This window comes from Triticum urartu, chromosome 3A (genome assembly GCF_056163025.1).
Source record: "Triticum urartu cultivar PI428250 chromosome 3A, HENAU_Tu73, whole genome shotgun sequence".
NCBI lineage: Eukaryota > Viridiplantae > Streptophyta > Magnoliopsida > Poales > Poaceae > Triticum > Triticum urartu.
This window is the reverse complement of record NC_141875.1, coordinates 513,892,060-513,908,918: the sequence shown is the minus strand read 5'-3', so window position 1 is coordinate 513,908,918 and position 16,859 is coordinate 513,892,060.

Here is a 16,859-nt window from a genome sequence, read left to right as displayed (position 1 = left end):
GCTCTAATTATTGCACATCTAAGTGAGTGAAACAAGCATAAATAGAAAAAGAAAAAAGAAAAAAAAATATCCGCACGAATCTTAATGTATGATCAATGACATAGGACTTAGATGCGCAACACTTATGGCACATCTAAATGTGCTTTAGCAAAACTGATCAAAATAAAACCAATCGGCCGAACAAGGATACAAGATGTTGAGGAAATCCTCGAGAGCTGGTAGAAAAAAACATGACAAAACACATCAAAGATGCAAAAAAAAAAACGCACAAGAGTGAACTAGCAAACGCCGCTAGAGTGTCGTTGAGGAGAAGCGCATGAGAATCGCCGCCAGGAGTGATAACTACATGCACTCATCGACGATGAGCCCCCTCCCCCTCCAAGGAAGGGAACAACGCCATGCGCCGAAGCAAATGAAGATTTTTCGCCCCGTGTGCTGAAGGGGAGGGAGAGGACCAATGTGGCGTCCCAAGGGGACGAAGATTTTCACCAAGAGTGCAGGAGATTTTCACTCATTAGCTATGTGTTTTATCTCCCTCCCTTGATTATGTGAGTTGCGATCTTTATTGTGATCATGGGCTTTATTAATAGAGTTGAATATGTGATGTGTTCCCTTCATATTATGTTTGTGTTGAGTTAAATCTTGCTCATCTATGAGTTTCTTTATCCTTTGGTAGTTAATGAGATTACATGATGCATATTGTAGTATAACTTGTGGAGACACCCGTGGTGACTCAATAGATTAAGGTTAGAATGATGAAAATCATCTGGTGTTGTCATAGTGTACTTTCTGGGGTTGCCTATGCTGACACCGTGGTGGCTTATAATAGATTAAAATTAGAAAAATAACTTTTAGGTGGTACGCAAGATGGACCCCTCCTTCGATGGGAATGGACAAAGTAAATGTTGACGTCTTAGTTTTGAGGAATGGCATAGGTGCCACTATTGTGTCTGTTTGCAAAGACTAGACATGGTATTATCTGTGATGTTCGGCTACCGGTTTGATCTTATCAGTGATCCACTTATTCTTGAAAGTTTAGCTCGTAGCTTGTGCCCTCGCTAATGATCTTGGTCTTCAACAAATCCACATTGCTTTAGATTGCTCTCATTCTGAGAAAGATATCAATCAGTTGTAGAGTGTGATACATGAGCTATTATTAGGGAGATTGCAGCAAGGAGGAATGCCTTTTCCGGATTTAATTTAGTGCCTGGAAATAGGAGTTCTAATATGTAAGCTTATAATCTTGCTATGTTTTGTTTATATCTACTAGTGGTCGTCATGTATGGCTAGGAGTCTCACTCCATGCCAGTTTAATCCCTGTAAGAATTATTGTGATGAATAAAACCTAAAGGATTGTTCTAAAAAAGCACAATGAGAACGGATACTTCGCTCTCTCCTTCAATGAGCCGTCACCTTCCCTTCACCGACAACTCCTCGCGGGTCATTTCAAACCACTCTCCTCCCCTCCCTTCCACCCCTCTAGTTGTAGGGTTGGCACCGCCACGAGCTCCTCCACGGCTGCCACCCTTGCTTCTTGATTCGTCTGATGCGACGAACCACCCTTGCTCTCCCCTCCCCTATGTTTTGTTGCCTCTATCCACCATGGATGCCACCTCCGGTGAGGTCTAGAACTCCATGCACATCGTCCTCCCCGGCGAGCTTGCCATGCACTTCGCCTCCGAGAGCACCATGGATATCACCAAGTTCACTTCATCCTAGGCTGCTGATGTCACTTGAAGCTACGTCGGTATTTTCCCAAAGAGGAAGGGATGATGCAGCACAGCGGCGGTAGGTATTTCCCTCAGATATGAAACCAAGGTTATCGAACCAGTAGGAGAACCAAGCAACACAACGTAAACAACACCTGCACACAAATAACAAATACTCGCAATCCGACGTGTAAAAGGGGTTGTCAATCCCTTTCGGGTAACGGTGCCAGAAATTGGCAAACGGACGTGAGAGAGTTGTAAATATTGATAGATCGAACGCCAAATAAAATAAATCACAGCAAGATATTTTGTGTTTTGGGTTTAATAGATCTGAAAATAAAAGTAAGGAAAAAGTAGATCGCAAAGGCAAAAATATGAGAAAGAGACCCGGGGGCCGTAGGTTTCACTAGTGGCTTCTCTCGACAAAAATAGCAAACGATGGCTGAACAAATTACTGTTGGGCAATTGATAAAACTTCAAATACTCATGATGATATCCATGCAATGATCATTACATAGGCATCACGTCCAAGATTAGTAGACCGACTCCTGCGTGCATCTACCACTATTACTCCACACATCAACCACTATCCAGCATGCATCTAGTGTATTAAGTTCATGGGAAAATGAAGTAATGCAATAAGAACGATGACATGATGTAGACAAGATCTATCTATGTAGAGATAGACCCCATCGTTTTATCCTTAGTAGCAACGATACGTACGTGTCGGTTCCCTTTCTGTCACTAGGATCAAGCACCGTAAGATCGAACCCACTACAAAGCACATCTTCCCATTGCAAAATAAATAGATCAATAAAACCCAAATATCGGAGAAAAAATACGAGGCTATAAGAGATCATGCATAAAAGAGATCAAAGAAACTCAAATACTTTCATGGATATAAAAAGATAGATCTAATCATAAACTCAAAGTTCATCAATCCCAACAAACACATCGCAAAAGAGTTACATCATATGGATCTCCAAGAGACCATTGTATTGAGAATCAAGAGAGAGAGAGAGAGAGATGAAGCCATCTAGCTACTAACTACGGACCCGAAGGTCTACAAAGAACTACTCATGCATCATCGGAGAGACACCAATGGAGGTGGTGAACCCCATCCGAGATGGTGTCTAGATTGGATCTGAAGGTTCTGGACTCTGCGGCGGCTGGATGAATATTTCGTAGACTCCCCTAGGGTTTCTGGAATATTGGGGTATTTATAAAGCAAAGAGGCGGTCCGGGGGCACCCGAGGTGGGCACAACCCACCAGGGCGCGCCTGGGCCTCCTAGCGCGCCCTGGTGGGTTTTGCTCCCCTCGGGGCACCCCCCAGGCGCAACCAGGGCCCATTGTGTTCCTTTTGTCCCATAAAAAATCTCCGTAAAGTTTTGTGGCATTTGGACTCCGTTTGATATTGATTTTCCGCGATGTAAAAAACATGGAAGAAACAACAATTGGCACTTGGCACTATGTCAATAGGTTAGTAACAAAAAATGATGTAAAATGACTATAAAATGATTATAAAACATCCAAGATTGATAATATAATAGCGTGGAACAATCAAAAATTATAGATACGTTGGAGACGTATCAGCATCCCCAAACTTAACTCCTACTCGTTCTTGAGTAGGGCAGTGATAAAAAACAGAATTTTTGATGTGGAATGCTGCCTACATGCCATATCATATTCTTTTCTTTATAGCATGGACATTTGGACTTTCATATTGTTCAGATCAACAGTCTAGTTTTGACATGATAATTTAAATACTCAAGCATGTCAACAAGCAACCATGTCTTTCAAAATATCAACGCTAAAATAAGTTATCACTAGCCCATCATGCTCAATCATTGATCCATTCATGAAACACACTCGCATATTAACTACACCCAATACTCAGGTACGATCATATTGCCTCCTAGTTGGTGCTTTAATAAGAGAAGATGGAGACTCAAATTCAAAAAAAAATTGCATAAAGTAAAAAAGAAAGGCCCTTCACAGAGGGAAGTAGGGATTTGTAGATGTGCCAAAGCTCAAAGCGGAAAACTTAGAGATAAAAACATTTTGGGAGGTGTATCCATCCCACCAACGAAAACGAATTAGAGTTCCCAACACTTTCCATGCTAGATACATCATAGGCGGTTCCCAAACAGAAAATAAAGTTTATTCCTTTTTCCACCATACTTTCACTTTCCATGGCTAACCGTATCCACGGGTGCCCTTCATACCAACACTTTTCAAGGAATTAATTATTTGACAACATAAAGTAAATTCAATTTTTTTCATTTCGGGACTGGGCATCCCTAATTCCTTTGCCATACTCTCGTGCAATGATAAGTGAATAAACACTCATCATGAGAATAACACATCTAGCATGGAAAATATTAGCCACCCCTCACCGCTCCGCGAGCGAAACGAACACATAAAAGAGAAGCTTATTTTTTGAAAATTAGAGATGGCACATGCAAATTTGCTTAGAACGGCAAACGAATACCGCATATAGGTAGATATAGTGGACTCATGTGGCAAAACTGGTTTAATGGATTTTGGATGCACAAGTAGTGATCATACTTAGTGCAAAATGAAGGCTAGCAAAAGATTGAGAAGCGACCAACCAAGAAACGAATAATCTCATAAGCGAGCATTAAGCATAATTAACACCGAATAATGCACCACAAGTAGGATATAATTTCATTGCACAATTATTGACTTGCGTGCTTGCACAGGGAATCACAAACCTTAACACCAATATTCTTACTAAAGCATAATTACTTGTTAACATAACTCACATATCACATCATCATATCTCAAAAATATTACTAAGAATCAAGTTTATTTTGTGCAATGATCTTCATGAAAGTTTTTATTATATCCTTCTTGGATATCTATCACTTTGGGACTAATTTTCATGTGTTGCTTTTGACAAGCTCAAACAAATATAAGTGAAGATCATGAGCATAATATTTCTTTCTTTCTCTCGAATTAATTTAAGTGAAGCAAGAGAGAATTCCTTGAAAATTTTACTAACTCTCAAATAAATCTAAGTGAAGCAAGAGAGCATTTCTTCAAAAATACTAAGCACACCGTGCTAAAAAAGATATAAGTGAAGCACTAGAGCAAGTCCATAGCTCATAAAAGATTTAAGTGAAGCAAAGAGAGCAATTGTAACAAATCATGACATAATTTTGGCTCTCTATAATAGGTGTGTCCAGCAAGGGATCAAGACTTAAAACACAAAATAAAAAAAGCAAAGACTCATATCATATAAGACGCTCCAAGCAAAACACATAGTATGTGACGAATAAAAATATAGCTTCGAGTAAAATACCGATGGTCGTTAGAAGAAAGAGGGGATGCCACTCGGGGGCATCCCTAAGCTTAGTTGGTTGCTCATTTTTGTATAATTGATTGGGATGCTGGGGCATCCCAAGCTTAGGCTCTTCTACTCCTTATTCCTTCATCCATCGTAAGATAACCCAAAACTTGAAAACTTCAATCACACAAAACTCAACAAAACCTTCATGAGGTCTGTAAGTATAAGAAAGTAAATCACTACTACAAGTGTTGTATCAAACCAATTCATATTCTGTTCTTGCATTATATCTACTGTATTCCAACTTTTCTATGGCAAAAACTCATCAAAGAAAACCATAGAGCCATCAAAATAAGCACACAACACAAAGAAAACAGAATCTGTCAAAACAGAACAACCTGTAGCAATATGACTATTTCGAATACTTCTGTAACTCCAAAAATTCTGAAAAACTAGGATGACCTGAGAAATTTGTATATTGATCTACTGCAAGTGTAATGGGTATTTTATCGCTCTCTGGTAAAAATGAGAATTATTTTCATGAGCGCAAAAGTTTCTGTTTTTTCAGCAAGATCAAATAACTATCACCCAAGAAGATCCTAAAGGCTTTACTTGGCACAAACACTAATTAAAACATAAAAACACATTCATAAAAGTATAATAATTGTGTTAGCACTCATAAACAGGAAGCAAAAAGAAAAAATAAATTTTATTCATTGGGTTGCCTCCCAACAAGCGCTATAGTTTTACGCCCTTAGCTAGGCATAAAGGAAGGATCTAAGTTTTGTCATCTTTGGTTCGAGATCCATAAGATTCCCTCATGATTGATTCATATGGTAGCCTAATTCTTGTTCTAGGAAATTGTTCCATACCCTTCCTCAATGGGAATTGGAACTTAATATTGCCTTTTTTTCATACCAATCACGGCACCAATAGTGCGTAAAAACGGTCTGCCAAGAATAATTGGACAAGACGGATTGCAATCAATATCAAGAACAATAAAATATATGGGCACATAATTCCTATTTGCAAGAATAAGAACATCATTAATTCTTCCCATAGGCATTTTAATAGTGGAATCTGCCAAGTGCAAATTCAAAGAACACGATTCAATATCGGTAAGACCAAGCACATCACATAAAGATTTCGGAATTGTAGAAATACTAGCACCCAAGTCACACAAAGCAAAAAACTCATAATTTTTAATCTTGACTTTGATAGTAGGTTCCCACTCATCATGCAATTTTCTAGGAATTGAAACTTCTAATTCCAACTTTTCTTCTAAAGCTTTCATCATAGCATCAACAATATGTTTAGTAAAAGCTTTATTTTTCTTCATAAGCATGGGGTGAATTTATCATGGATTGCAACAAATAAATACAATAAATAAAAGAGCAACTATCATAATTAAAGTCTTTGTAATCCAAAAGAGTGGGCACATCACTAGCTAAAATTTTGACCTCTTCAAACCCACTTTTATCAATTTTCTCAACAAGATTTTCACCCTCCGAATCATTGGGACGACTTCTACCTAAAGTTGACTCTTCTCCAGTACCATTTTCATCAATATTAACTTTACTAAACAAGGAATCAATAGAAGAAACACCAATCATTTTAAGATATTCATCACTTTTGCGAAAAGAAATCATTAGAAAACGCTTTTTCTAAAAATTCTCTTTTAGCTCTAAGCATAGCGGTTCTTTTCTTACTTTCATCCATAGAAACATAAAGAGCTTTAATTGATTCATCTACTTTAGGCACAAAAATTTCATCTTGAGATTTTCCACATCATGAGCAATTCTATCAACACTTCTAGACAAATCATCAATCGTACTCAACTTTTCCTCTATGGAAGTGTTGAAAACATTTTGCGTGTTGATAAATTCTTTAATATTGTTCTCAAGATAAGAGGTGTTCCTATTATTATTATAAGATTGATTTTCATAGGAATTGCCATAATTATTAGAGGAATTACTAGGAAAAGGCATAGGATTAAAAGTACCTCTATAAGCATTGTTATTGAAATTATTTGGAGAGATAAAATTCACATCTATGACATCACTATTTTGCTAAATCAAAGTACACAAAGGCATATCATTAAAATCAATAGGAGCACTTCTACTAGCAACCAATTTCACAAGAGCATCAACTTTTTCACTCAAAGAAGAAATTTCTTCAACCCAATTAACTTTTTTACTAGTAGGAGCTCTTTCGGTATGCCATTGCGAATAATTTGCTGTAATATTATCAAGCAATTTGGTGGCTTCACCCAAAGTTATTTCCATAAAAGTCCCACCCACGGCAGAATCTAAAAGATTACGAGAAACAAAATTCAACCCCGCATATTTTTTTTGTATGATCATCCAAAGATTAAACCCATGAGTTGGGCAATTCCTTAGCATAATTTTCATCCTTTCCCAAGATTGTGCAACATGCTCATGTTCAAGTTGCTTGAAATTCATGGTCTGGGTTCTAAGGGAAATAATTTTTGTGGGAGGAAAATACTTAGTGATAAAAACATCTTTGCACTTATTCCAAGAATCGATACTATACGAGGCAAAGAAGAGAACCAAATTTTTGCAGAATCATGCAAAGGAAACAGAAATAATTTCATCTTCACCACATCATTATCCACATCTTTTTTTGCATATCGCATAATTTCACGAAGGTATTAAGATGGGACGCGACATCCTCATTAGGAGTTCCGTAAAGTTGATCTTTCATAACAAGATTCAGCAAAGCAGTATTAATATCGCAAGACTCCGCACTAGTGGCGAGAGGAGCAATTGGAGTGCCGATAAAATCATTGTTGTTGGTATTTGAGAAATCACATAACTTGGTGTTGTCTTGAGTCATGGTGACCACACAACAAGATTGCACTCAAAAGCAGATCCGAGAAGTAAACGGCGAACGAAAAAGAGAGGCGAATAAAATGATAAATTTTTGTGAAGTGGGGTAGAGGAAAACGAGAGGCAAATAAAAAATAATGTAAATTGCGAGGAGATGAGATTTGTGATTAGGAACCTGGTATATGTTGAAGATCCTCCCCGACAACGGCGCCAGGAATTCCTTTTGATGTCGCTTGAAGCTACGTCGGTATTTCCCCAAAGAGGAAGGGACGATGCAACACAACGGCGGTAGGTATTTCCCTCAGATATGAAACCAATGTTATTGAATAAGTAGGAGAACCAAGCAACATAACGTAAACAACACCTGCACACAAATAACAAATACTCGCAACCCGGCGTGTAAAAGGGGTTGTCAATCCCTTTCGGGTAACGGCACCAGAAATTGGCAAACTGACGTGAGATAGTTGTAAATATTGATAGATCAAATGCCAAATAAAATAAATTACATCAAGGTATTTTTGTATTTTTGGTTTAATAGATCTGAAAATAAAAGCAAGGAAAAAGTAGATCGCAAAGGCAAAAATATGAGAAAGAGACCCGGGGGTCGTAGGTTTCACTAGTGGCTTCTCTCGAGAAAAATAGCAAACGGTGGGTGAATAAATTACTGTTAGGTGATGAAGCTATGTACCTAGGGTAGGGGCACGGACCTGTCCAAAGGAGCCCTACCCTAGGACATCCCTAGGAGAAGTCGCCTTTCAATCGACTTGAAGGTATCCCACTCGACGGATTCAAGACACTCGACCAGAAAGCTATCACTCGACCATGAAGCCAACCACTCGACCGCCAGGAGACCTGTAGTCACTCCGCAGGCAAACGGTCAGCTGTTAAGTAGTCTTTATGGTCATTATAGCACTTTATTAGGGGCGTTACCAGTAACGCCCGACCTTAAATGTATCTTAAACCCTGCATTACTGAGGGCAGGAGGGGGCCGGCGAACTCTATATAAGCCACCCCCTTCCTCAGTATGCAGGGTTCGCACCCCGGTTATTCACATGCCAGTAATCCAATCGACCGCCTCCGGGCACCGAGACGTAGGGCTGTTACTTCCTCCACGAAGGGCCTGAACTCGTACATCTTGGTGTGTTTACAACTTCCCAATAGCTGAGATCTAGCCTCTCCATACATACCCCCCTACATCACTGTCAGAGTTAGAACCACGACAGTTGGCGCCCACCTTGGGGCAGGAATCTTAGTGCCTAATTGGAGAAGTTGCAATTTTTTCGATCCCTTTGATCATGGTTTCGTGCGGAGTTTTGGTGAAGGGCCGCGAGATCCGTCTCGGCGCACTCACGTTCATCGCCGACGACTCCGCCTGGCTCCAGGAGGCACCACTCGACATCGACGCGCTCCCCGTCCGCGGCGCGACGCATTTCCGCGCATGCGTTCCTGGCGTCCTCCTGCGGCAGCCGTCGACCCAGTATCGGTCGGCCCCCGCATCGTCCCCTCGCTCTGTCTCCCACCGGCGTAAGCGCTCCGGTCGGTCAAGACTTCAGAGGTGGGTGAGCCATGCTGTGGCTCGCCAGTCGGCCACCCCGCAAGTCGCGGCGATCGAGCCCGACGAATCCCTCTGCGGCCTGTTCGACCTGTCGACTGGCTCCGCGGAGACCACATCCGAATGCGACAGAAGCGACCCAGTGGCTGAGGTTCTGGCGGTCGATGGGACGCACAGTCCTCCTGGTTTCCCTCACGCTAGTGGAGGCGCGGGTGGGGGCGACCCGTCGCATCCCCACGATGAGTATTTCCCCGAACCTCTCACATCATTACAGCGAGAGGAGCTTCGCCGTCGGAACATGGACGCGCTCCACACTCCTATTATCGGAGAAACCCCCGAGGCCCGGGCCTTGGAGGACGCGCGCTTGGCTAACCTGGCCGAGCGCACTTGACTGGAGAATCTCCAGCGGATACTCGACGAGCAAGCGCGTCAGCGGGCTCCCGAGTCCAGTCGACGTCAGCAAGCTCCCGAGTCCAGTCGGCGTCAGCTCTTCCCGCCGCCGCAGGTATACCGAACCCCAGTTCAGAATTTGGCCGCTGCGGCCCGTATAGCAGAATCAATTCAGCCCTCCCAGTGGGAGGCGGGCAGAGGCTTGTTGCAGATCAGAGTGCTGCTCCGGGCGGCGGGAAACCAGAATTCTGCTGTCTCTCAGTCGCGGAACAGGATCCACAGTCGATCCGTCGCAACGGATACAGTCGAGTCGGCTCACAGCCCGAGATCGCCCCCGAGGCGTGAGGGACGTGGCGACCGGCATGATCAGTACAGGAGGAATGAGTAGTATGATCACCGATTCGACCGTGATGATCGACGTCGAGTGCCAACCCCTCCCCCGAGGAGTGGGTCATATGCGCCTCGACGGCAAGATGACAGACGCCCTCATAGTGTTGGGCAGAGGATTCCAGTCGACCCCAGAGACCCAGGCTTTGATGCGAGATCCATCCTCGTTCAAGGTTTGGTTGAAAGGAACAGAGCTCATCGAGAGGGCCACAACAGAGATGCGCCTGCCAGCAGCAGAGCACGTGCTTCAGGGCCAGAGTGTTTCAGTCGAGCCATCAGAGCCGCAGTGATTCCTCCCAATTTCAGGTTGGCGACTGGAATCAGCAAGTTCACCGGTGAATCTAAGCCTGACACTTGGCTCGAAGATTACCGAGTGGCTGTACAGATTGGCGGTGGCAATGATGAGGTGGCCATGAAGCATTTACCTCTCATGTTAGAGGGCTCAGCCAGAGCGTGGCTAAATCAGTTGGCACCCAGCAGCATTTACACTTGGGAGGATCTCTCCCGAGTGTTTATCACAACCTTTGAAGGAACATGCAAGCGACCTGCAGGCCTTACAGAGTTGCGGTCTTGCGTGCAGAAGCCGAATGAAACCCTGAGGGAATACATCCAGAGGTGGATCACACTGCATCACTCGGTTGAGAATGTGCCAGACCATCAAGCAGTTTGTGCCTTCAAGGAAGGCGTTAAATACAGAGAGTTGAATCTGAAGTTCGGTCAAACTGGAGAGATGTCTCTGAATCGGATGATGGAGATTGCCACCAAGTACGCTAATGGTGAAGACGAGGACCGACTCCGGAGTGGTAAGCACAAGGCAGTCTTCCAAGAAACCAGAGGAAATTCCAGTCGGAAACAGAAGCGGAAGGCCGAGGCAGCCGCTCCTGGGGAGGCCCTGGCCGTAGCCCAGGGAAACTTCAAGGGAAAACCCAAGGGCACCTGGAAGCCCAAGAAAGTCAAGGATCAGGATGGAAACGATGTTTTGGACCTGCCGTGTCACATCCACACCAAGAAAGATGAAGAGGGTAATTTTATTTACCCAAAGCATACCACTCGACAGTGCTGGCTCCTAATCCAGTAGTTTCAAGGCAAACAGTCCAAGGATAAGGAAAAAGAGTCAGACAGAGTCGAGGACAAGGAAGATAGCGACGACGGATACCCCCAAATCAATTCCACCCTGATGATTTTTGCTGATGTCGAAAGCAAAAGTCGACTGAAAGTCATCAACCGTGAGGTGAATATGGTTGCTTCGGCAACACCCAGTTATCTGAAGTGGTCTCAGACTGCCATCACGTTCGACCAGTCTGATCACCCTACGCACATTGCCACCCCTGGGAGGCAAGCGTTGGTGGTCGATCCAATTGTCGAAGGCACTCGACTGACCAAAGTCTTGATGGATGGTGGCAGTGGCCTGAACATACTGTACGCCGAAACTTTGAAAGGAATGGGCATTCCGATGTCCAGACTGAGTACCAGTAACATGAGCTTCCATGGAGTCATTCCTGGCAAGAAAGCCGAATCACTCGGCCAGATTGCTCTTGATGTGGTTTTCGGTGATTCAAAGAATTACCGCAAGGAAAAGTTGACATTCGAGGTTGTGGACTTCCAAAGTGCTTATCATGCCATTTTGGGCAGGCCAGCTTACGCACGCTTCATGGCTCGACCATGTTACGTATACCTCAAACTGAAGATGCCTGGCCCTAAAGGGGTAATCACTGTTACAGGAAATCGGAAGAAGGCAGAAGAGTGCTTTCAGAAAGGCTCAAAGATTGCAGATGCTTAGATGGAAGTGGTCGAGCTGCAAGAGTACCAAAAGACTGCCGATCCGAGTGAATTGCTACGGGCCAAGAAGCCTGCTACAGAGTCAGCTTTTCAGTCGTCCGGTGAAACAAAGACAGCTCACATTCACCCGACCGACCCCGACACCGCTCCGACTCACATCTCCACGACGCTCGACTCCAAATAGGGAGAAGCGCTCATCCAGTTCCTCCGTGAGAACTGGGACGTCTTCGCATGGAAGCCTTCTGACATGCCTGGAGTTCCCAGGGGGCTGGCTGAGCACCGTCTGCGAGTCGACCCGAAGTTCAAGCCTGTGAAAGAACATCTTCGATGGTCCGCTGTCCAGAAGAGGAAAGCCATTGGCAAGGAGGTGGCTCGGCTCTTAGCAGCGGAGTTCATCCGAGAGATTTACCACTCTGAGTGGCTCGCCAATGTCGTCATGGTCCCCAAGAAGGACAAGTCACTTCGCATGTGCATTGATTTCAAACATATCAATCGGGCCTGCCCGAAAGATCATTTCCCTCTCCCCCGCATCGACCAGATAGTGGACTCGACCGCGGGATGTGAGCGTTTGTCCTTTCTAGATGCTTATTCAGGGTACCATCAGATCCGTCTGTATGGACCTGACGAGATCAAAACGGCTTTCATCACCCCATTTGGGTGCTTCTGTTATGTCACCATGCCCTTCGGCCTCAAGAATGCTGGAGCCACGTTCATGAGGATGATTCAGAAGTGTTTGCTCACTCAGATCAGTCGGAACGTAGAAGCATACATGGATGATATTGTGGTTAAGTCACGGAAAGGTTCCGACCTACTGACTGACCTTGCTGAAACCTTTGCTAACCTCAGGAGATATGATATCAAGCTCAATCCATCAAAGTGCACATTCAGAGTTCCAGGTGGAAAGTTACTCAGTTTTCTCGTTTCCGAACGAGGAATCGACGCTAACCCCGAGAAAGTTGGCACCATACTCCGGATGGAGCGCCCCGTGCGTATACACGATGTCCAGAAGCTTACAGGTTGCTTGGCCGCTCTAAGTCGATTCATTTCTCGACTCGGTGAGAAAGCGTTGCCTCTTTACCGACTGATGAAGAAATCTGACAAGTTCGAGTGGACTCCAGAAGCTGACGCAGCGTTTGCAGAGCTCAAAGCTCTGCTCTCCACCTAGCCGGTGCTTGCTGCCCCAATCAGCAAAGAGCCTCTGCTGCTGTACATTGCGGCCACGGGACAAGTTGTCAGTACAGTACTCACGGTCGAGCGGGAAGAAGAAGGAAAGGCCTTCAGAGTTCAGCGCCCAGTCTATTATCTGTCTGAAGTTTTGACCCCTTCAAAACAAAGATACCCTCACTACCAGAAGCTTGTATATGGGATTTACATGACCACGAAGAAGGTTGCACATTACTTCTCTGACCACTCCATTACAGTCGTCAGCGACGCCCCACTGTCAGAGATTCTGCATAACAGAGATGCAACTGGTCGAGTGGCCAAGTGGGCGATTGAACTCCTTCCCTTAGATATCAAGTTTGAAGCAAAGAAGGCTATTAAGTCCCAAGCAATCGCAGATTTCATCGCCGAGTGGATTGAACAGCAGCTTCCGACTCAAGTTCACTCGGAGCACTGGACCATGTTCTTCGATGGATCTAAGATGCTGAATGGTTCCGGTGCTGGGGTAGTTCTGGTCTCCCCCCGAGGAGATAAGCTCAGATACGTTCTCCAGATTCACTTCGATTCCTCCAATAATGAAGCAGAGTATGAAGCACTTCTGTATGGGTTGCGCATGGCCATTTCACTCGGCGTCCGTCGCCTCATGGTCTATGGTGACTCAGATTTGGTGGTTAATCAGGTGATGAAGGAGTGGGACGTCAGAAGTCCGGCTATGACTGGTTATTGCAATGCAGTGAGAAAGCTAGAAAAGAAATTCGAGGGGTTAGAGCTTCATCACATCCCCCGACTGAAAAATCAAGCAACTGATGATCTGGCAAAGATAGGCTCCAAGAGAGAAGCCATTCCCAGCAATGTGTTTTTGGAGCACATCCGCTCGCCGTCAGTCCAGGAGGATCCTTTCACAGAAGAAGCCCCACAACCGAAAAGTGCCACAGATCCGACTGAAGTCGAAGTTCCTGCTGTGGTCGACCTAATCATGGAAGCCTTGGCAATCACTCCCGACTGGACGATACCGTACATCACGTATATCCTAAGGAAAGAGCTCCCAAAGGACGAGGAAGAGGCTCGACAGATCGTCCGCCGATCCAAGGCCTTCACAGTCATAAAGGGGCAGTTGTATAGAGAAAGCGCGACTGGAATCGGTCAGAAGTGCATAACACCAAAAGAAGGTCGGATAATCCTTGATGATATCCACTCGGGGACCTGTGGCCACCATGCGTCCTCTCGGACCATTGTGGCTAAAGCATACCGAGCGGGATTTTACTGGCCTAGAGCAAATGAGATGGTGAAAGAGATAGTCGACAAGTGTGGAGGCTGCCAGTTCTACTCCAACATGTCACACAAGCCTGCATCAGCCCTGAAGACCATTCCACTCGTCTGGCCCTTTGCTGTCTGGGGACTGGACATGGTTGGTCCACTGAGAACAGGCAGGAGCGGGTTCACGCATGTGCTTGTGGCAGTCGACAAGTTTACCAAATGGATTGAAGCTAAGCCTATCAAGAATCTTGATGCTTGCACTGCTATCAGTTTCGTCAGAGGGCTAACATTCAGATATGGAGTCCCGCATAGTATCATCACTGACAATGGGTCAAACTTCGATTCAGACAAGTTCAGAGCTTTTTGTGCCTCTCAAGGCACTCGAGTCGACTACGCATCGGTCGCCCATCCCCAGTCGAACGGACAAGCTGAAAGAGCAAATGGTCTGATTCTCAAAGGGCTAAAGCCCCGACTGATGCGTGATCTCAAGCACGCGGCAGGTGCTTGGGTCGACGAACTTCCGTCAGTTCTGCGGGGATTGAGGACCACCCCTAACCGGTCGACTGGAAGAACTCCATTCTTTCTGGTTTATGGAGCCGAAGCGGTTCTGCCAAGTGATCTTCTTCACAACGCGCCCCGAGTCGAGCTTTACACCGAAGATGAAGCAGAACAGGCCCGGCAAGACGCAGTCGACCTCCTAGAAGAAGAGAGGGAGATGACCATGATCAGATCGACCATTTATCAGCAAGACTTGCGTCGATTCCACGCCCGAAATGTGAAGAGTCGAGCCTTCCAAGAAGGAGATTTGGTCCTCCGAGTGGATGAACAGAAACCACACAAGCTTGCTCCTACTTGGGAAGGCCCCTTCATCATCACCAGAGTCCTCCACAATGGAGCGTATCACCTCTACAATGTTGATCGCCAGATCGACGAGCCACGAGCTTGGAATGCGGAACTACTCCGCCCCTTTTACACTTGAGCTCTCCCTTGGACGAGATGTAATAAGAAAAATTGCTACAGTTTATTTTTAGCAAAGGCAAGAGTGTTTCAATAATTGCTGTCACTCCTGTTTGCTTACGAAATCCCCCAGTGGGTGACTTAGCTGCGAATCCGTTTCGCCTAAGTTTGAAAAAATCCTACCGAGTGGAGAGCGACCCTCCCACTCGGGGGCTTAGCTGCAGTCCAGCACTCGCCTAAGTTCTCTCACCTAGAGACTTAGCTGCAGTCCGGCACTCGCCTAAGTTTGAAAAAATCCTACCGAGTGGAGAGCGATCCTCCCACTCGGGGGCTTAGCTGCAGTCCAGCACTCGCCTAAGTTCTCTCACCTAGAGACTTAGCTGCAGTCCGGCACTCGCCTAAGTTTGAAAAATCCTACCGAGTGGAGAGCGATCCTCCCACTCGGGGGCTTAGCTGCAGTCCAGCACTCGCCTAAGTTCTCTCACCTAGAGACTTAGCTGCAGTCAAGTACTCGCCTAAGTTTGAAAAAATCCTACCGAGTGGAGAGCGATCCTCCCACTCGGGGGCTTAGCTGCAGTCCAGCACTCGCCTAAGTTCTCTCACCTAGAGACTTAGCTGCAGTCAAGTACTCGCTTAAGTTTGAAAAAATCCTACCGAGTGGAGAGCGATCCTCCCACTCGGGGGCTTAGCTGCAGTCCAGCACTCGCCTAAGTTCTCTCACCTAGAGACTTAGCTGCAGTCCGGCACTCGCCTAAGTTTGAAAAATCCTACCGAGTGAAGAGCGATCCTCCCACTCGGGGGCTTAGCTGCAGTCCAGCACTCGCAAGTTCTCTCACCTAGAGACTTAGCTGCAGTCAAGTACTCGCCTAAGTTTGGAAAAATCCTACCGAGTGGAGAGCAAACCTCCCACTCGGAGGCTTAGCTGCAGCCCAGTGCTCGCCTAAGTGTTTAAAAACCCTACCGAGTGGAGAGCAAACCTCCCACTCGGAGGCTTAGCTACAACCCAGTGCTCGCCTAAGTACAAGACTCAACCCAATCCGCGGGTCGACTACTAACTCCCCCTTTGGTATTGCGCCGCAAATACAAGGTCATTCCGAGTGAAGATCAAATTCCACTCAACGAATCAAACCATGAAGATGTCCAACGAGAAATCAATTTCAGATAAAGCCTAAAAGGTCCCAGACCTCAAAGTACTCGAGCCCTCGGCTCGGCAAAGTATAACGGTTACAAATCCACTTGGCATTCCAAGGTAAATTTAAAGTTTTCACTCCTCAGGAGGAGGACTGGAAGGGGCGACGAACTCATCCAAGTCGATCCCGTCGGCAATACGGGTGGCAGCAGCGATGAAAGTCTCCATGAAGTCTTGAAAGCTGTGCTTCCTAGTATTGGCAACTTGGATGGCCGCCAGCTTTTCTTCTCGCGCCTCCTTGCAATGGACGCGGACCAGAGACAGAGCGACGTCAGCACCACATCTAGCAGAAGATTTCTTCCATTCCGCCACTCGACC